Consider the following 2,911-nt stretch of genomic DNA (forward strand, 5'->3'; position numbering starts at 1 on the left):
CTTCCAAGTATTCTGAAATCTCATCCTTAATAATGGACTCTAAAATCTTACCAACGACTGAGGTCAGGCTAATCGGCCTGTAATTTCCCGTCTTTTGCCTCACTCCCTTCTTAAACAGGGTGGTTACATTAACGATTTTCCAGTCCTTTGGGACCCTCCCTGACTCCAGTGATTCCTGAAAGATCACCACTAACGCCTCCACTATCTCTTCAGCTATCTCCTATATTCATAAGCAGGGACCCATTCTCTGTAAACAAAAAGAATATGTTTAAGCCTTGCATCTTTCTTTAATTTCCCAGGAGCTTAGGGAACCTATAAATCCCTGTTGCTTTCTCAATGGAAACACCTTGGCCAATCAGAGCTAACATGCCAACCAATCAGCATCCTTTTCTCCTGTATTATAAATTGATGTGATTATTTGAAATTTGGCATTCTTGTATTTTGTATTTGTCCTGATGAATGCAAGACCAAAAGCTTCGGCAACATATCTCTCTCTTTGGCAATATTCAAGTTCTGTACTACCAAGTGACTGTATATCTGAGAAGGGGAATTTTTATCATTAGCTGTTTATTGGGAAGGACATATGAAGAATACAAAAAAAAACATGCTAACTACAGCTTTAAGAGAAGCTGAAGTTCTGTAAAACCAGTCACAAGCTACATCTTTATTCTGATTCAATAAAAATCAGAAGCATTGTTATAACTTGATGTTTACAAAGCACGCTCACTGCAGCAAAGTAAAACAGTCAAGTCTGCTGCAAGCAATAAACGTAAGATAATAGTTTGTTCAAGCAATTCAATTGCTTGCAAAATTTAAATCACCTTCTGACTGCAGTTTCTGCTGGCATGTTCCAGAATTCAAGGTCAATTGGTTTGGAGCAGTGAGTGAGGTCTCCCTCAGTTACACCCTCCGTGTGACTGCTCCTGTCTCAATCAGCTGGGTGTCAAAACCACACACACAAAAGCATTTAAAAAATGAGCTATGGCGATCAACAGGGAGCATCCATGGACTGAATAGGGATGACTCCATCCCAGACCAGAAAGGCAGATAAAACTTGGCTCAATTCGAGCCAGCTGTCAAGTGTGCACAGGGCAGATCAAAACTCCATTCATGGCTTGTCAGAAACTGTTTTGTATCTCAAACTGAGCTTCCATTATCTGCACTTTGATTAACTACCTGCCCTCTCATCCTCCAGAACAATCGTGGAACGAAGCCTCCTACAGGTTCTTTTGTTCTTTGCTTTTTCTTTCCTTCTCTTGGTGAAAGTTTCTGATATGTGCTTTTAATTTTCCTTTCATGTGCGATTTTTTTTTCCCAGTGCTACAACATGTGCACAAATCTCATTTATCTGTCGATAGGCTATAATCTATCGGAAGGAGGAGCAGGAGTCCTCTGATATGGAGGCTTCACTGTATGTACCATCAAAAGTCATACAGACAATTTGTATGATGAAAATACTATTGAAAACCATGCTTATTCCACTTATGAAGGAAACCTCATTTGTGACAAGGTTATGGAATCTTTCACTGATATTCAACACTTACACATGCATCACCCTCACCACGGGCTGTGATAACATTTTATTTTGATCTCAAAGGGTTCTGTACTCTTGTACAATTTTTTAAAAACATGTTTCAGTGCATATTGTCTACCTGGTTAGCAATTTAAATGTTAAACAGTACTACAAATTTACAAAGCTCAATGTTGCATTGGTGCTTTGCCTCAGTATTGTCCTTGGCTTTTTCAAGTCCACATCTATTTTGTTTTGGGATTATAAATCATCATGTAATCCTCAATAAAAAGCAATTTGTTTGTTTCTTCTTCCAAACTGAGAGATGGAAGGGCTTACCCAATCACAGAAATGTTCCTTGTCTATTTTGCCATGTCTGTTTGTGTTTGTGTTAAAATATAACACTTAAAATGTCATGAATTAAGATGGGGGCAATAGTCAAGCAAGAGACAAAAATGACATTTAAATTTTTAGAAGATTTTGTACTTCTCAAGCCTCAGTTCCACTGCAGTACTGGGTAGGTGTAGAAGGGCCTTTCGTACCATTCTGGCTCAACACTTAACGTATGCTGCTGACTTGATGTTGTGACGGGTAATAACTGCACAAGGTATTCAGCATTAGTAGGGCACAGTGCCTTTTTACACTGCATCGCTTTTAGGAGCAATTTGCTCAGCCCTTAATCACTGTACCCCCCCACCTGCTCCAAACCTAGTAACAAGTGATGAAGTAAAGCTGGCACTGTAACAACAGCTACCCACTCACCCTACTGTTAAAACATGCACTGAGTAATTGCTTCGATATAACTGTGTCATGAGACAACCAGAAATAACCCTTCAAATAGTTTAAAAACAAAAAACTACGGATGCTGGAAATCCAAAACAAAAACAGAATTACCTGGAAAAACTCAGCAGGTCTGGCAGCATCGGTGGAGAAGAAAAGAGTTGACGCTTCGAGTCCTCATGACCCTTCAACAGAACTAGGTGAATCCAAGGAAAGGGGTGAAATTAAGCTGGTTTAAGGTGTGTGTGTGTGTGTGTGTGTGTGTGGGGTAGAAGTGGAGGGGGGTGGGGTGGTTGTAGGGACAAGCAAGCAGTGATAGGTCATCAAAAGATGTCACAGACAAAAGAACACATAGGTGTTGAAGTTGGTGATATTATCTAAAGAAATGTGCTAATTAAGAATGGATGGTAGGGCACTCAAGGTATAGCTCTAGTGGGGGTGGGGGAGCATAAAAGATTTTAAAATATTTAAAAATAATGGAAATAGTTGGGAAAAGAAAAATCTATATAATTTATTGGAAAGAACAAAAGGAAGGGGGAAGAAACAGAAAGGGGGTGGGGATGGAGGAGGGAGTTCAAGACCTAAAGTTGTTGAATTCAATATTCAGTCCGGAAGGCTGTA

The sequence above is a fragment of the Carcharodon carcharias genome, chromosome 7, assembly GCF_017639515.1.
Source record: "Carcharodon carcharias isolate sCarCar2 chromosome 7, sCarCar2.pri, whole genome shotgun sequence".
Taxonomy (NCBI): domain Eukaryota; kingdom Metazoa; phylum Chordata; class Chondrichthyes; order Lamniformes; family Lamnidae; genus Carcharodon; species Carcharodon carcharias.